Source organism: Neovison vison, chromosome 13 (genome assembly GCF_020171115.1).
Source record: "Neovison vison isolate M4711 chromosome 13, ASM_NN_V1, whole genome shotgun sequence".
Lineage (NCBI taxonomy): Eukaryota > Metazoa > Chordata > Mammalia > Carnivora > Mustelidae > Neogale > Neogale vison.
Genome location: NC_058103.1, coordinates 38,567,204 through 38,585,762, shown reverse-complemented (window position 1 = coordinate 38,585,762; position 18,559 = coordinate 38,567,204). Strand labels below are relative to the sequence as shown.

The following is an 18,559-nucleotide window of genomic DNA, read 5'->3' as shown; positions in this document are numbered from 1 at the left end:
ACAGTTCAGGCAGAAGGTTCCAATACCTATCATGGTGAGTCAGACCAGTTTCTCTACCTCCTCTTTAGCAAACATTCCTTTGGTGACTCTCACAACTCAAACAACGAGCTTTCCTTTCCCTTCTAGATAGATGGGAGTTACAGTTTTGTGCAGTTGCAGTGTACATTACTGACTCCCAAGGAGGGTAAAAAGGCATTAGGACCTAAAATTAGGAAAATAATTAATAACCTAGAGTTAGGAGGAGGGGAGGTGTGGGTGCATTTTCAAGGAATATTTGGGTAGCAGCGAATCAACTCTTTCTTAAGGAAATGTCATGCCTGGTTTAACCTGCTTTGCAGTTGTGAATGTTGCACGGAGCTGGTGAGTTGTTGTGAACAATTCTTGGGCTAACATTGGTGTTCTAAGGGAAGGGGATAGTTTTCTTTGAAAATAGTAAAAGAGCCCTAAGAGGTATGAAATTGATATTTAATGTATTAGAATTTTTTTTAATTTTTTAATAGGTCCCCAAGTCTTTCTCTCTCTCTCTTTCTCTCTCTCTTTAGATTTTATTTACTTCACACACACACACACACACACACACACACACAGCGAGCAGGGGGGTGGTGTGTGGCAGAGGGAGAGGGAGACGCAGGCTCTCCACCAAGCAGGGAGCCTGATGTGGGACCCAATCCCATGACCCAAGCTGAAGGCAGACACTTAACCAGTTGAGGCATCCAGGTATCCCAAAAATGTTTTATTTTAAATTAATTTGGGAATCTTTCAGGGCTGGCGGTTTTAACTCCTGGTGGATCTGTGTCATGTTATTTCGTCTGACTGTGGGAAGAGACAGAGAGGTTAGGAGTTGGAGCTAGACAGAGGCTGGAGGTGGAGAGACGCCTGAAAAGGAGAGAAGGGACGTTTTGCTTTTGCTTTTCCCTCTCATCACTAGAGATAGGAATGGACATTCAGGGACCTTGAGGGAAGCAGGTGTTAGAAAGTTGTTTGCTGGGGTGCCTGAGTGGCTCAGTGGGTTAAAACCTCTGCCTTCAGCTCAGGTCATGATCCCAGGGTCCTGGAATCGAGCCCCACATTGGGCTCTCTGCTCAGCAGGGAGCCTGCTTCCTCCTCTCTCTCTCCACCTGCCTCTCTGCCTACTTGTGATCTGTCTGTCAAATAAATAAATAAAATCTTAAAAAAAAAAAAAGTTGTTTGCTGTGCAAAAGTTGGCGGCAAGATAGTATATAACCCAAATCTCACATCTCTGCTCATGTCAAGTTTCAAACTACTTCTTGCCCTTGGCACAGCCTCTCTGCAGCCTCCTTTCTGTGTGTCCGAATACCTATCCGGGTGGGATTGTATACGAGGATTAGTGACCTATGGTCCTCAGAAATCCCAAGACAATGCAGTTTAGCATTTGTGGACACCTGATTCTTTTCCATCTAGGTGAGAAGGCCAGTCTTCTGGGGAATTGGCAGGAGCAGGTGGTGGCAATTACATTTCGTTCTCATTTGCAAAGCTTGTTTCTTTGCTCTAAGATTGGCTCATGTTTGTAGATATTGGCCACTCCTCCATTCAAAGGTACACTGGAGGCGTCTGTTTATTTTTTTAATCACCTGGGTGAGGAACTGAGCATTGCTCCCTTTGGGGGCTAGAGCGTAGATACCACACAGCTTGTTATCAGGAACATGATAATGAGGATAAGTACATAAATAAGGATGAAAGCACATCTCAAAGCACCATCTCTTGCAGGAAGAAAGGCGATTTAATAGATATAAGCTTGACACTTCCTGTGTGCACAGTCATTACTGACAACCCGTGAGTGTGGAGAAGTACTTTGTACCGGGGAGCAAGGACATTGGTAAATGTCTATGAAAAATCCACATGTTAACCACGCTTTTGCTGTCTTGCCTCTTCAGTGGTGGCTTATTTTTGCTTTCCTATCCATTCTGAGGCCCAAAGGAACAGTGATCCAGAGACTACTAGTGAAGAAACTTGTGGTTATTTTTGATGTAACTATTTCTCCCAACTGTGCTTGGGATCTCTCTGTAAGAACCCGTGGAGCAGATTCTACCAAGTTTGCATGCCAAGCCTGCTTACGAACCTGTCAGGTTTGGCAGACCAGAAAAACATTGTTGGAGCTACTGGAAGTTTGAGTGGTGGATATGAAATGAGGAAAGAAAATGCTAGGTGTCTATAATGTCATACAGTGAGATGGACCGGAGGAGATCAAATGTGTGTGTCACAGGTAGAAGAGAATGTGTACTGGTCACGTGGAGAGGAGAGAGTCAGGAAAGGCCACCTGAGGAAGACTAACCTGGGGGTTGGGTCATTGGGTAAAGCAGGAGAACGGCCGTGGGCAAGTCATTCTCTCTGTTCCTCAGTGGCCTCCTATTGAAGGGGTGGCTGAAGTCACTCTTAGGACATGTCTGGGTCCAAATACTATCTACGTCCCTCTTTCTGGACTTCAAATGTTTCAGGGAAGGTTATTTGCTTCAGCCATAATTGGACAAAATGAAAACTGACACCATCTTTCTTCTTTTAAACACCCCCCCCTACTTTTCCTTTGGTCCCTGAATTTACAGTGAGGGCACATCTGAAATATATTGGATTTCTGTTAGTTCTGCATTGCAGAGCATTTCTGGACAATATGTGTTACGAGAAGCTCGAATGCGACTGTGGGGGATCAAGTGGGTTTTCTTAGTTTTCTCCACGAGTGCTTCTAAAATGCATTCCCCCAAATTAGCTGTAAGAGTGATTTAAAACTGCTGGTAGCTTAAATGTTTTCAAATGTTGTTTAATTGCCTTTTTTTTTTTTAAACTGAGAGAATAGTTAAGACTGTTGGAAATATACCACAGCATTTGTAGAACTCAGTTCACCAGATTGAATTATATATAAAGCAGTTATGTGATGCCATTAACTTAAGGCAGTACTTTAGAATTTCTGGAAACATAAGGCTCTTTCTTAGCCTAGGGATTTAAATGAATGAGAAAGGGGCCAGCTTGGTTAATCCACCTTGGGGATAGCCCTTCTTGTCCCAGGTACTGCTCACCTCTCACATTTTCAACCTGTGGGCTTCTGAGTACAAATTGAGAGGAGATCCATAAAGAAAGGCTTTTCTCTCCTCTCCATGTGATTCACGCTAGAGCAGACAGCGTAGCGTGGCCTGTTTGTCTCCTTTGCTTCAGCTGGGAGCTTTCTGTGCTGCTGTATCTCACTTGTTTTCATCCATTCCAGACCTCCTTCCAGACCATCTGCTCATAGAGGCAAATGCTACTGGGAATGTCGTCTCACACTCCCAAGAGCTTCTCATGAATCCACGAAGATATCTTTCTCTCTCAGCCGGTCCTTTGCATGTGTCTCCCATCTCTGTGAGTGGTAACAGCTCCCATCTGCCACTTAGGCTCCAACTCGCTCCCCATTTCTGATTGGCCACCAAACCCTAGAGGTTTCAACCTCATATCTGATGGAACTGCCTTCTCCACCCTATCCTCATTGCTGTTGCCAGACTTGAGGCTCTCATCTGGATCAATGTCATGAATTTTTAATTGGCTTAGTAGGTAGAATAATGCCCGCCTCTCCCCAAGAGGTCCATGTCCCAATAATCCCCAGAACCTGTGAATATGTTAGGTTCCACGACAAAGTAAGTAAGGTTGCTCATCAACTGACCTTAAAATCTAGAGAGCAGCGTAGATTATGCAGGTGGGACCAGCATAATGGCAATCATCCACGCAAGTAGAAGAGGGAAGTAGAAGCAGAGCTCAGAGTGATGGGAGCGGGGGACTTGACCTGCCCTTAGTGGCTTTGCAGGTTTGGGCTGCCCATCAAGGAATCTGAGCTGCTTCTACAAGCAGAAGAAGGCAAGGCAATGAATTCTCCCCTAGAGCTTCTGGAAAGGAAGGCAGCCCTTTTGATGCCTTGGTCTTAGCCCAGAGAGACCCTTTGTGGACTTCCGACTTACGGAACTGAAAGATAATAAAGTTGTGTTGTTTTAAGGCACTAAGTTTGTGATAACCCATTGAAGCAGCAATAGAAAACTCACACTCTGACCTTCCTACCTCTCTTTTGCCCCATCTCAATCTATTTGCAGAACTCATGTGACTCCCCTGTCTTTAAAACAGGTGGATGGTTGCCCCACATCCTCATTATCTGTGTTTACTCAGCGTCTCAACACTTTACACACATGAGGCAATGAATCAGTGTTTAATGAACACATGGAAAAAACAGCCCATTTTCAGCATCTTGGTCCAATTCATGACTTTTAATTTGAGGAGATAAAAATAAGGTAACCAACTGATTTTTAGTTTTATATATCCCTTTCTGGGGACAGGATGAAGTAAAAATATATACCGTCTTGTCTTCTTTTTTAAGCTTCTATTGGTTTTAAATTACATTGTAGCATTCTCTTATAGCCGATTTGATAAATTAAAAAAAATCCACAATGAGGCCACTCAGAGCAGACCACTGTTATTATTTTGATGTGTAACTTCCTACTTCTACGTCTGCATCTGTATTTTTAAAAAAGGATATTTTATGTATTTTTAAACTTGATGTAATGTGGACATTTTTCTATTGCCTTTTTAGAGGCTGTGCAGAACTCCTTCGTGTGGCTGCACCAAAATTTGTTTAACACCTTTCTCATGTTATTGAACTTTTGCTTCCAGGTCTTCTTCTTTTTTTTTTTTTTTTAAAGATTTTATTTATTTATTTGATAGAGATCACAAGTAGGCAGAGAAACACACACAGAGAGGAAGGGAAGCGGGCTCCCTGCCGAGAAGAGAGCCTGATGCGGGGCTCGATCCCAGGACCCTGGGATCATGACCTGAGCCAAAGGCAGAGGCTTTAACCCACTGAGCCAACCAGGTGCCCCCAAGTCTTCTCTTTTATGGATAGTGCAGCAGCTAATAACTTTGTACTGTTTTCATGCCTGTCTATCATTACTCCCTTGGAATAAATTCCTTGAGAGTAATACCCAGGTCAGAGACTCTGGAATTCTTATGATGGTGCTTGACACGTATCACAAAACCACCCTCCAGGAAAATTACACCAATTTACACTCCCACCAGCAGTGTTCTCTCATCTAGTTGACCTTCATGCTCTTACCACTCTTTGGATATATGGCAAGACTAGAGAGTGTGATGTCAAAGGTGACTAGAGGATAATTTTACTTTGAAAGCAGGCATCGCTTTAAACAACTGAACACAGACTGGGGGCTGTGGTCAGCAGCCAGCACACCCAGCTCCTTCACGACCGAGTCATCCTCCTGTCCTCTCTCTAGAGGAATGGTACCATTGCTACTCACAAAAGTATGTGGGTCGGCCTCCCTTTTCCCAGTACATCAGCTGCCAGAAACCAAGGGTGGAATCATGCCCCACTTGTTTGTATAGGCCTCTGGTTTCTGGCAGGAGTCTGTAAAGGAAATTTGGTATGGGGGCACACAGACGCTCTTGTCTCCCTGAGCTCTCCCATCCCATCTTTACTCCAGAGATGATTTGCTCATGAACTTGAGCTACTATGACGCATGTATACAGTTGTTGCATGTTATGTAGTATGGACATCTCCTTATGTGCTGAAATATGAGTCCCACAAATGTCTGCTGAGTGGATCAGCCTGACGTCTCTGCTCACTCAACATTAACAAGAGCCTGCAGTGAGGCTTCTTAGCACAGGCAGTTTTGACATGATTGGTAGTTGGCCTTGGCCATGGTTCTTTCTGGAAACACTGATCTGGCATGTATAGAAGCATTAATAAAATATCAAGTTTATTAGTTGCATTTTCTTTTTTAGTGGAGTAGTTTTTATCCTGTGAGTGTAGGAAAGCTAGTCTAGTTGCTATGGCAACACAAAAGCTTTCAGGCCCTTGTTTGTTTGTTATATTCCCCTTTTGGTTTATGGAGTGGTCTTTGGAGCCTCTTGAAAGCTGTGCTCCCTAGTGTTTGACGGTTAAATCACCATGCTGCCTGTTAGAGATGAGAGCTGGGTGAAGACGAAGGGACAAGCCACAAAGCTCCTTTCTCACTGTCTGCTTTCGTAAAGACTGTGGCCTTGGAAAGAGGGCACCTGCATCTGGAACAAGCACTATCACTCAGTGCCCCTGAAATTACAAAGGAAAATCACTGAACCTGTCTTTTCCACCCTTCCCCGCCCATCCCTAGATGTGGGGACAGACAGCGCAATTACTATCTCTTGACAGTCTAAGGGTGCGAAAACTCTTCCAGTCCACCCGTGAGCCCTGAAACAAAGGAGGTGCTGGGAATAACAAAGCAAAGTTGGCTTTTCCAGGTGAGAGGTTCTCTCCCCCACCACGTTGCCCTCCCTCCTGTGCTCTGAGGGTGCTCACTGTGTGGTCCTTCCCAGGAGAAAGCAGCCACTTGTGGCCGGGGGGTCCACAGTTGCTCAGACTCTGGGGGCCTGGGTTTCTTCCGTCTGGGTGGGCTTGGTGTGGATAGTGAGATTTAGGTGACCAGACACATCTAGGATTGTCTACATGGCCAGTCGTTTGAGCATTAGAAAAAACTAGTTTTCAGTTTGAGGTAAAATAAATTTCTATAGTAGAAAAATTACAAAAATACAAAATAAGGGGGAAATTAGAAAAATCATCTTTGTTTCACTCCCCCCAGCTCCCAAATTAACATTTTGGTACCAATTTTACATGTGGTATGTATATATATAAGTGTATGTCCATATATATGTATGTATATAGATGTGCATGCATTCGTGTATGTACATTGCTATTGTTTTTATGGAAATACGGGATTTTGCGTGTATTTTCTGTATATGCTTTGCATAAATTTTGCATATTCTGTATAAATTTTTCACTCAACCATGTAGCATGAGGTATTTCCATGCCAATAACTTTAATGATTGTGTAATCTTTCTAAAAATCATAGAGATATTATCGTTTGACTCAACCCTTCTTTCAATGTTTGACATTTAGGTACTTCCTGATTTTCTATTTCTTTAAATAATTCTGGGCTTACCTTCTTACATACCTGTATGTAAATAGCTTTAAAAAGGACTCAGGGCGGGGAAAAAGTATCCAGAAAAGCAGCAGGCACCCATTCAGTGTTAGTTAGGTTAAAAAAAAAAAATTTTTTTTTTTTTTTTAAACGGGTGACTCAGCCTGAGGGAGACTCTCTAATGACTGAAAACATGGAGTGTTTTATGAATGTTTAAATCCAAAGCTGCCATGTTAGCTCCAGAGTTGAAGCATGACTCTGCGATGGAAATGTCAGGAAGGGGTATGGTTTAGGACGACACTGGTGGGTACAATGTGCTGTCGGATACATTGAGTTGCCTTGTATCAGATGCCAAGGGGATGACAGTGCAGCATGAGATACAGCTTCGTGGACAGGGGGTCTGCTCGGGAGCGGGGTGAGCTCAGTTTTCTTGGTTCTGCCACTAATTGGTTTGTGGAGACTTGTACGGTATTCTGTTTCCTCATCTGTAAAGTGATAGAATTGTTCTAATTCACCTCTGAGGTTCCTTTGAGATCTAAAACTCAGTGGCTTGAAGCTGACTGTGCTCAATTGAATTCATTTGTGACTAACAGAATGAACATTCAATGTATCTACTAGAGTTTAAAATTGGGCGGCCTGGGCAAATTACTACAATTTTACTGTAGTGAGCTCTAACACTGTTGAGTGAAAGAATATTTTTTGATAGATTTTTATTTATTTGTTTCAGAGAGGGAAAGAGAGAGAGAGAGCATGTGTGTGCATGTGAGCATCAGTGGGGGGAGGGGCAGGAGAGTGAAAGCAGACTTCCCACTGAGCAGGGAGCCCAATACCACACAAGGGCTTGATCCCAGGATCTTGAGATCATGACCTGAGCTGAAGGCAGCCACTTAACTGTCTGGGCCACTCAGGCACTCAAGTCTAAGAATATTTTTGCTTGCTCACTGTCCATTCCTTCCTTCCTCTTAATTTTGCCCAGGGGAATCACCACTCCCCATTGCAGGCAGTTTGGGTGTTACTTTGTATCAAGCAGCAGCTCTTGCTAAGAGGTCTGCCTGCCCCTCCTGCAGACACTCAGAGACCCCCAATAATCAGAGCTTATGTGTGTTGATAATAGTGTCACTGCTCCTGTCCACGTGCCCAAACTGCCCTCATTCTGTTTTTTCATCTTATTGTTCTATTTTCTTTGTAATCTGTGGACTTTGCATATCTTTTCATCAAATTCCAGCTTTACCTTTTAGCCAGGGTTAGGATTCCATTGTTGGCTAGAGAAAAACCCTACCACTTCGTGGCTGGTGCTGGCCTAGTCCTGGTTTTCCAGCTGACCAGGGCTTTGTGACCAGCAGGCAGGTCACTCCATCTCTCTAAGCCTATGTGTCATGATCTGCATCATTGATGGTAATAAAACCAATTTAGTAAGGTTATGGGGGGGGTGGAACTGACCATGTGACCCTGTAAGTATAGGGTTGGCATGCATTAGGAGCGGGATGCATGTTAGTTTCTCTTCAACATGGAGTTTCACTGGGAAGGTGCTTGGCCTGTGAATTTGAAACTTTCCTCTGAATATTGTCTCATGTAGATCCTAAATCAACAGACTTAGAGGGAGGTTTCTGATAATAATTGTGCTTAGTTCTTATCTTTCCTTGCATTATGGTGAGCACAGAGTAGGCGCTTTCTATATACATATTCTTTTGAGTGCCTTTGAAACCCATTAAACAAAGACATAGGAAAAATTTTGCTCTACCCATTCTTAGTGTTACACTTTTCGTAATCACCAGTGTTTAATAAACTGAGCAAAGGGCACAAATATTCTGGTCCATTGGCCAGAGCTTGGAAATATTTTCTCTGGGAGAGCCTTTATTTAACTATATTGCTTTAATGGAATTCAAGATGTACAGGAACGTTTTAATTATCAGAATGTTCTTTAGAAAAAGCCTCTGAGATTTGAGATAAGTTTACATATTATTATATGAATCACAATTTGCTTTAAGAGCTTATCTAAATCCCATCTGTTTGATTGGAAAAGGGAACTCGGAATGAATCCATCTAATTTTCAGTTTTCTTCCTTGGAGAGAATCGTGATGGAAAGTCAGAATGGGGTTATGTGCTGCCTTTTTTGATGGTTTCTAGTGGAAGTTTTAAGGTTTCCATAGTAATGCCTGAGGAGTCATCATATTCTGTCATGATTTCCTAGCAAACAGAAGAGCGTTGGTAACTATGGTTTAGTATAAGTGAAAAAGTTGACAGCAGATTGTTCTAAAATTGTTCCGGCTGTTCAGGGATGGGTAGGGTAGAGCATTATATTCTCAACTGAACGTGATTGACTCCTAGCTCCCCAGGGCAGATTACGTGTTCCCTGTTCATCCAGGGGCAATGTCAGAGAATACTAGGTATTTCACTAGGCATGAGATGGGTGGTGTCCTGGCGTTATGGCCCCTGAGTTTCACTAGAGAGTTTGCATTTGAGGAAATTCTGGTGTTGCTGTACCTCTATCTTCTCCTTTCCCCCTCTCTCCCCTGCCACTTCTTTCTCTCCATCACCCCCACCCAGCGTCCCTCCCCCTCCTAGAACTTCCCCTCTGCTCCCTGTCCCACCCCTTTCCCTTCTGCATTCTGGGGCTGCTCCCACAGCCCTGGTTTCAGCTGTTCAGAAGGCAGAGGACATTGGCCTGGGATGGTGGCTGAGTCCCTTGGAGAGTGGGTCACACGTCTGGCCACTGTCCCTGGCATCTTTCCATTACCCTCAGGCTGCTGGGCCTGGCTTGTTCCCTTCCTGTCACAATTCGGCCCGTTTTCAGGTTTCCTAAAAATAGCAGCATTTTACCTCTTGTCACAAGGTGTACACACACGTCTTTGTTTTGTTCAGTCTGAATAAAGTGTTCCCATTGGTAAATCTGGAAGCACTAAAAAAGTCTCCTCAGCAGCTGTCCAGCTGAAGTGTGGATTTGTCTTGTGGACAGCAAAGCCAGCAGAAATGAGTGTGCCAGGAAAAATGTTATGACTTACCCTGGTGGTGGTTAGGTGGGATTTCCCAGTGGGCCACGATGTCTTTGTGTTTCCATTTGCAAGAGCTTCAAAGTTTACCTCTGCTTGAAACTAATTTGGCTTTGAAATAGTATTCCATCATGATTTTCAACGTTGGTTATCATTCAGAATCGCTGGGGGCAAGCACAGTGTTAATAGCAACCCTCTCTGGCAGTTTACAGCTTTTTGTTTGCAGAGTTAAGGGATTAAGTAAGTTCTGGAAAAGTGAAGGTAGACCCTTTACCTCAGAAGACTAACTTCCTTATCTTGCCATTCATGAAGGGAAGTCCCCTGAAAATAAGTGACTTGAGAGCTATAAGGCTTACTTAGCTTTTAGATTTTGTATGAAAGTTGTCAACTTCTACCTATGCTCTATCTCTCTTGCACTTTTGGTTAAAATCACTGAAGTATTTGTTGACAAAATTCATTGTTTATGTATCACACCCGGTGCTCCATGCAATGTGTGCCCTCCTTAATACCCACCACCAGGCTCACACACCCCTCCCCCTCCCCTCTAAAACCTTCAGTTTGTTTCTCAGAGTCCACAGTCTCTCATGCTTTGTCTCCCCATCCGATTTCCCCCAATTCACTTTTCCTTTCCTTCCCCTAATGTCCCCATCTATTCCTTATGTTCCACAAGTAAGTGAAACCATGTGATAATTGACTCTCTCTGCTTGACTTATTTCACTCAGCATAATCTCCTCCAGTCCCATCCATGTTCATACAAAAGTTGGATATTCATCCTTTCTGATGGCTGAGTAATACTCCATTGTATATATGGACCACATCGTCTTTATTTATTCGTCTGTTGAAGGGCATCTTGTCTCTTTCCTCAGTTTGGCAATTGTGGACATTGTTGCTATGAACATTGGGGTACATATGGCCCTTCAGAAATATTGTTCTTTAGATGAAAGAAGTGAACATTCTTATGAGGTACTATGCTGCCCAGATGTGATATAGCTTTTGGGTTTGTTGGTTCAGAGAACGGGAGGAAAAAGGAAGAATGGAAACTTCTCCTTGCTGTGACAGTGGAAACTCCAGAATCACGTTTATGGGCAAACTTAGACTCTGTCTGTTCACATGACCCTATCCATCACTTGCTTGTACAGGTAGTGGGGTGGATAATATGATATATGAGTGCTTGCCTTTGGGGACATTGGAGTACAGTGAGGAATACCCACTCATGTTTTCATCTGATGCCTCCTCCAAGCCTCCTTGCATCCAGCCACAAACACACACACACACACACACACACACACACAGTATCACAGGGAGGAAACTTGAAGGGAAGAGATCACACACATCTAGCTTGTAAGTTTAGTTTAAATTCTCAGTTATCTAAAGATAAAGAAACTTTTAGGAAATAAGATGCTTAAACAGGGTAGGACTGCTACAGACGATCTCTTTACACACTTCTCTCTTACCCCTTTCCTGGTGTTTAGTGAATGGTACTGTACCCAAACACCATGACAAATGCTTTATGAGATTGGGGGTGGGGTAGGGACATTTACCCTCAAGGTCTTCACAATGCTGAAATGTTTTAGCTATACAGAGCTGCCCAGCTTGCCTGGTATTCAATGTTCACCCAGGTAGGTGGTGTGAAAGTGCTATATAGTTCAACTTCATAGTTGGCTGGGAGGAGACAGGTAAGAGAGGACTTGGAGTAGGAAGGCATTCTTAGGGAGAGATTAGATTAGGAACCTGGAAGTGGACAAGTACCACTCTACCCAGAGCCATGAGGTAAGGATGCTAGTTTGTTTTACTAGGAGTTTCCCATAGTGGGATAAGCTTGGGAGATTGCTTGGAGTTGGACCACATGTAGACTTAAGAGGAACATGGGCTTTATTTTGTAGCAACATGGATTGACCATTAACACCAGCTGAGTAAGAGCAACATGGTACAAATGGTATTTGGTGAAGATAAATTCGGTGTAGTGTTACAGTTGAATTTGGGGAACCGTGAGAACATGGAAACAGAATCTAAAGGGACCTTGAGGTAGTTCATGAAGGATAGATGAATGACATGAACTGAAGGGTCCTGGTCCTTAGGCGTTTGGCTGCAGAAGCCTGCAGGACTTCAGTCATTTTCTCCTCTGTCCCCACTAGATGGACAATCTCCTCTAGGCCCCAAGAGTCAGTCTGTTTTAGGGTCAGAAACAAACATGTTTATTCAGTAAGACAGCTACTAATTCTCTTACGTGTATACATGCAGTTCAAGGGAAGACAGCTGCATCAGTCTCCTCCGGCTGCCATAACAAATACCACCCAGGGGGTGGCTTCAACAGCAGGAATGTATCGTCACCCAGTTCCGGAGGCTGGAAGTCCTGAGCAAGGTGTGTGCAGGGTTTGTTTCATTCTGAGGTTTCAGCCCTTGGCCACTGGGTGATCATCTTCTCCCCTTGTCTCACCTGGTCTTCTCTGTGCACACACATGCCTGTGTTTGAATTTCCTGCTCATCTTATAAGGACATCAGCATAGGGGCTTAGGGTCCAGCCAGAAGACATCATGTTAACCTAATGACCTCTTTAAAGACCCTATCTCTAAATAGGGTCACAGTCTGGGGTGCGGGGGTTAGAACTTCAACATATGAATGTTGGGGGGATGCAATTCAATCTATAACAGCACCTAAGGATGAAGAAGATGAGGAGCAGCAGGAGGACCACGACCAGGCATCTTCCTGGACCCCTTTATCTAGGCTCTTGCCCTCCTGTTCCTTGTGGTGGAATGGCCATCGCCAAACAGAAGTTCCAGAGCCAGCTTTCTGTCATCCTTTTCTAGGACAATGTAGGCTGATGTCATATGGGGGATTTTCAACTCCCAATTTTAGGATTAGCAGCCTTTCTCCTTCTTTTTTTTTCCCCCTTTTAACTTCTCTGGCAATGCTAGTTTCTTACCATATTTATTGCAGTCATCTGTTTATGTGCATGATAATTTTTCTAACCGTGGCAGGGAATCTCTGAAGATAAATGGAATATATAGAATAAACAGATGCATTAAGTCACAGTTACACATTTTTTCATGAGCATCCTCCTTTTGGGGTTGGCACTTGTTTCTGACTTCTCTCTCCTCTACCCCTGAGATGACCTCCTCTTTTATTTCCTGTGTTCTCCTTTCACATCAGTTGGCTAAGGCTGAGGCCTCAGTCCCTCTATCTTTACTTCTTCTTCTTCTTTTTTTAAAGATTTAATTTATTTATTTGAGAGAGAGAGAGAGCAAGAAAGAGAGAACATGAGCAGGGGGAGGAGCAGAGCAGAGAACCTGACATTGGGTTGATCCTAGGACCCTGAGATCACAACCCAAGCCAAAGGTAAACACCCAACCGACTGAGCCACCCAGGTACCCCTATGTATGTCTTTGTTTCTAAATTCTTGTTCTACTCAGGACTTTGCACCCAAACTGTTTTTTTCACAGTTACCTGAGCCCCTGCTGACAGTGTTCACTGCATTCTAGCCTCAGAAAATCCATGATGAGACGGGATGGTGGAGTGATTAAAACTGGGGACACCAGCCAGACTGCCAGGGTCAAATCCTGGCTCCGACACTGACTGCTCTGCAACTTTGGATAAGTTACTCACCAAACCTCAGTTTCTTTGTCATCTATTAAGTGAGGATAATAATAGTCCCAACCTCAGAGGACTGTAAGTTTTAAATGAATATAAAGTGCCAGGCGCATAGGCAATGCCTTGTGAGTGTAAACTATAATAATTATTATTTTGTTTGCCTTTGCTCTGAGTAGCTTCCCTGGAGATTCAAATCTTGCTTGGCTTCTTCTGCATTTGCCCCCTACCAGGCTTCCCTTTTGTAACCAATGTAGGGGTGGCAGGCTTCCCTGGAATCCTCCTCAGACCAGTTGTCTGTTTATTAGACTGATAACCAGAAGTAGCTGACAAGGTCTGTATGTTGTGCTTGTCTTGGGGACAGTGTTGCTGGAACAGTCCCAGACAGACTGTGTGAACCTTTGCCTTCCACTCAGGCCAGGGCCTGCAGAACAGTTCCCTACGTAGCCACCATGGGCCCTCGAAGTTTCCACAGAAAGGAGGGGCTGCTCAGGCCTCGGCAGAGATACTTTCTCCTTTCTCTTGCAGAAGTACCACCTTTTTGGAGCCAGGAGACTTTTATGATCCGAGGGAAAGTTTGGAATGGCCTGTCACCATGGGGAGGGGTAGGACCATTTATTGTTCTCTTAGTTGGGATCTACAGGACAGACACATCTTTGATGGTGTTGAAGATAATGTTCTCTGCCTTTCTAAGTTTAAATGGTTGTCTGCATGGTCATGGTCATGCTATATACACATCAGCACTTCTCCCTATACCTGTGGCCCTGCCTTCGACTGGCCACTGCTGGGGACCTTATAAGTCCTTAACTGGCCCCTTATGAGACACTCCATCATCACAGGATCCCCAAGAGCTCTGGGATTCACAGCTTCACCATCAAGGCAACGGCTCACATACAAATCAGTACTAATTCAGCTCTATATTGATGTCTTCATGCTTCAGATTATTCTTTGTCTTGGGCAAAGGGTGATCATTTTTTTTTTTTTTAAATCTTTGAAATCTGCATTCTTCACCCTGTTCTTCTCTGCAACCTGGGGTTTTTTTCTGTAATCCTTAGTGGCTTTTTGAGAAGTTCTTGATCCTTCTCCTTTCTTCCAGTTTGCTCCTGCTTCCACAAGATAGAGCCTCCTGCTCGGCACCTCTCATTGTATCCTCTCTTGCTCTAGCTTGGAGCTTCCCCCTTACCAACTTAAATAGAATCCCCTTTTTCTTCTTAGCCCTATGGCTCATTTAGTGCCCCCTCCCCAGTCTTCATCTATATCCCTCAGGTGGAGGACCCCATCACCAAGGCTATAAATGTACTCCTTCCCCCATAGCAGGTGCCGATACGTCTATCTCAATGGAGCATGGGACAGGTCCTTAATTTCTAGTTTAGAAAATTGAAATGATTTATCTTAAAGATGGTATCTAAAGGCAAGTCAACAGGCATTTCAGAAAATATCTGGAGCCAGATGAAATTCATCCAAGGGCAGAAGAGGTTCTTTGCCTTTGCCAGGCAAGGCTTCTTTGGCCATATATACAGAATTATTAATTAGTCAAACTAATTTGTTTACTAATATTAAAGATGTTTCAAAAATTGGCAGAGCGTACTACCTTGCTCTAATTTGACAAGGTATAGTATGTAAATTACACGTTTCAGATATTAGTCTTATTTTTTATTTTAGAACTGTTAATAAGATAAGGCATTGATCATAGATGTAGAAAATGGGTTGTTTTAAAGTCAAGTTGCTGGAATGTTTCTTGCTATGTCACTCAGCCTCCTTTAAATTTTTTCCCATTTTACAACAATTGCTCTTTATATCCCCTTCTTCAAGTCTTGTTTTATGTGCAATAAGTTTTCCATGTGTGAAGCCTTCCTTGAAAATCTTTATTAAACTTCTTGGAGTTTGAAATCCAGCGCAGTCATGAATGGTAGCTCAGTGAGCAGGTTGGTTTTCCATGCGGGAGAACAGGCTCTATTCAATCTTTACTCTCTTCAGTGGAGATATCAGTGGTGTTATCAAAATGGGACTCCACTAGGTTTAAATAATGAAAGTTTAGCTGGGAGAGATGTTACATAAACCAAGAAATAAATTTCTTCTTTTGTTTTTCTACTCACAGTAGGATTCTAGAACAGAATCTCTGCAGGAGTTTGGGTAGTTACAATCTTATCAAAGTTACATACAGAATATTTTTGGTTTTGAATTGATATTTCAGTGACTGTTTTCTTAAACTCGGGATGGGAGTTGAAGGGAGAAAAATAGGAGGGAGTATCTGGAGATGTTTTCATGCATTCTGAGACATTTTAGTTTGATTTGCTTCTGTTCTAGGATAATGTGTACCCAGAATTTTTTATTTTCCTGGATACTTGCATAATGCTTATAGTTTATCCTCCTTTTGACTCTACCAAATATAAACTGATTCGAAAACAGTATATTCTCAGGTAATGTTTTCTGTGGATCAGTCCTGCATATTACTGTTCAGACATTGTGTAGAGCTGAAGAAAGTAACACTTCTGCCCTGAAAAAAATAGAGGTACAGGCATCAAAGGACATTTTTCTTTTTTCTTTAATTTTTGATCAATTTAATTAATTAATTTTGGTTATTATGTTCAATCAGCCAGCATATAGTACATCATTAGTTTTTGAAGTAGTGTTCAGTGATTCATTAGTTACGTATAACACCCAGTGCTCATCACCACATGTGCCCTCCTTAATACCCATTGCCTGGTTACCCCCTTCCCCCACCCCTCAGTTTGGTCCCCAGAGTCCAGAGTCCTCATGGTTTATATTCAAAGGATTTTTTTTTTTTCAAAGGCTTTATTTCTGTTCTCCTTCTAAAACCAAAAGCTGTTTAGGGCTAGGTCATATTCTGTGGGGGAAGAGGACAATAAGTAAAATGGTAGAGATTCAACCCTATGTTTTGAGGAGTGGTTGAAGAAACTTGGAGTTCTTTAGGTTTGAGGAAAAGTTGGGGAGGCATAAGTGCTGTCTTCAGCTATTGACAGGGTTGATGCTGGCTTTCTCTGCGAAGAAAAATGTCTACGCAGAAGACATGGACAGAGAAGAAATGGCTTGCTTGACAGAGTATGAGTTTCCCCACCACCAGAAGTGTTCAAACAGATGCTGCTGGCTGTCACTCAAAGTTAATACATACTGGACTCCTTCACTGAGTGAGATGTAGGAGGTTCTTAGTGAGGAGAAGTGTGCTACTGCAAAGATGCTGTGATCCTATGAGAAGATTTCAGGGAGAAGCAGCAGAGAGAGGTGAGGTCAGAACTGTTGGAATGCATGGGAAAAACTGGGCCCTTGTCTCAGCTCTGCTACCATAGTTTTGGGTGTTTGGGATAGATCTTTGGGTCTTTTTCGGGCTTTCCCTTTATTTTTGTAAAATGAAGTTTCGACTGCATCGGTGTCCTCCAGGGTTCCTTCTAAATAAACAGTTTTAAGATAGTTGTTTTCCCAGCCTGCACATTTGCTAGTTAGTGTACTAACTGCAGGCCCCCAAACACTGATGTGCCTAAACCATAATAAAAGAGCGGCAGAACAATATGCTTTTTGGAGCCCATAGGACATACCATACACAGGATTTATTTTTGTAAGGAATCTTCCAGAGACTTATCTCATTCCATACTCTAATTCAGTGATTGTTTATATGCAATAAGCCCATCAGTAATTTAATATAAAACATAATCTTGGAGGTTACACTTGTTAATTTAATTAAACTAGCATGCATTATGGGTCTATTTTGAGTGAAGCATCAAGAATATAAAGATGAAAAAAGAGGACACCATTTCTGGCTTTAGTAGATTTACAGTCTAGTGGGGAATCACAGCTAGAATAAACAAACAATGGTGCAACACTCTGAATTAGGTTTAAAGATACAGGCACCACAAAGGACACAGTCATTTGGTCTTTCTGGTGGGACAGGGATGGGCTTTGCAGAGCAGTTGTCTTCCTGGTGGGTCCTTACATGATGGGCAGGATTTTGCCTATTGGAAAAGATCATTCCAGGGAGAGGGATTATTCTGAGAAAACACAGAGGTTTGAAAATACATGACAGGTTTAGAGAACAGTGAGTATCTATCTAGTAAAGCCAAGTATAGTATACCTGGGAGGTATGTTTAGTAACCAGACTAGAAAGGTGGTTTGGGGCTGATTTGGAAGGGGTCTCAAATGTTATGGTAATAGTTGGAGTCTTAATCTTGAGGTGGTGGAATCTTTTATGCATGATGTATATATGTAGGTCTGTGGTTCGTATGGCTAACTCTGTTAGGAGTTGTAGAATGGGTTGGTGCTATGGGGAATCTGGCAGTATCCAGCCTAGGTGTGCATGTGTGTGTAATAATCAGTGCTCAACCATGTTCATGAAATGATCTCAATCTGAACCTCACTATCCTGTAAGTTTATTATTAAAGTAGCATAGCCCAGGGATGCCTGGGTGGTTCAGTTGGTTAAGCAGCTGCCTTGGGCTTGGGTCATGAACTCAGGGTCCTGGGATCGAGCCCTGCATCCAGCCCCACATCCAACTCCCTGCTCAGCAGGGAGCCTGCTTCTCCCTCTCCTCCTGGCTTGTGACAGACTATCTCTGAGAGACAGACTATCTCTGTGTCTCTCTCTCTCTCTCAAATAAATAAATAAAATCTTAACAAATATAAAGTAAATTAGCCCAGCTCTGTCCTCTTCAGCAGAGCTCCAAATTGTATTTTTAAGAAATTAGAGAATTGAAACTTGAATTAGGCTTTCATAAAAAACACCAGGAAGGAGGAAGGAAAGAAAGAAGGAAAAAAAGAAAGAAGGCAGGCAGATATCAATTTGGAATCTTTGCAGAGGTTCAGCCTGGTAAGAGTCTGACTCAAGCACTAAGAATGGAATGGTGAGGACTTCTGAGGTTTAAGAAGGCTTTTGGAAAGGATAATGCATTAAGTCCTAGGCTTGGTAATTTGGGGGAATGCCTGCAGGACATCCTGGAAGAGATCTGTGTGTCAGATTAGAGTTTGGGCTTAGAGACACACACTTTGTAGCCCTTGGTGACAGCTGAAGCCATGAGAATATACACACCATCTGAAGGAA

General features: G+C 43.0%; 1 long non-coding RNA gene across 1 annotated transcript in view; it reads left to right on the top strand.

Moving 5' to 3' along the window:
• The first annotated feature begins 329 nt into the window (after positions 1-329).
• Positions 330-18,559, top strand: part of LOC122893601 — a 39,089-nt gene continuing 20,859 nt past the window's right edge. The window contains exon 1 of the long non-coding RNA XR_006381655.1: positions 330-360. This is a non-coding gene — a long non-coding RNA (uncharacterized LOC122893601). The remainder of the gene's footprint in view (positions 361-18,559) is intronic.